Source organism: Chrysochloris asiatica, unplaced genomic scaffold, assembly GCF_000296735.1.
Source record: "Chrysochloris asiatica unplaced genomic scaffold, ChrAsi1.0 scaffold00260, whole genome shotgun sequence".
NCBI classification, from domain to species: Eukaryota; Metazoa; Chordata; class Mammalia; order Afrosoricida; family Chrysochloridae; genus Chrysochloris; species Chrysochloris asiatica.
In genome coordinates this window covers 1,807,899-1,808,453 of record NW_006408778.1, presented here as the reverse complement: position 1 = coordinate 1,808,453, position 555 = coordinate 1,807,899, and positions in this window count along the sequence as shown.

Sequence of the window (555 nt, the reverse complement as noted above, 5' to 3'; positions counted from 1 at the left end):
GTTGTTGGGTTGAATGCTCTGTATACATCTATAAAGTCTAGTTGGTTGATTGTGTTGTTTAGTTCTTCTGTGTCTTTGTCAAGTTTCTTTCTGGTATAATAAAGTCACCCACTATTATTGTGGATTCATCTATTTCTTTCTTCAAATCTCTTAGAGTTTGTTTTAGATATTTTGGCGCTCTTTCACTGGGTGCATAGATATTTAATATGGTTATTTCATTTTGTTCAATTGTCCCTTTAATCATGAGATAATGTCAGTCTTTATCTATTTTGCTGGGTTTTGCCTTAAAGTTTATTTTATCCGATATTAGCACTGCCACTCCTGTTCGCTTTTTATTGCAGTTAGCTTGGTATATTTGTTCCCATCCTTTCACTTTTAATCTGTTTCTGTCTCTTTGTGTGAGAAGCATCTCTTGCAGAAAGCATATTGAAGGATCTTGTTTTCTTATCCATTCTGCCACCCTCCATCTCTTAACAGATGCATTCATTTCATTTACGTTCAGTGTAATTATTGATAGGTATTGATTATTAGTTGTCATTATATTCGTTTTTTGTT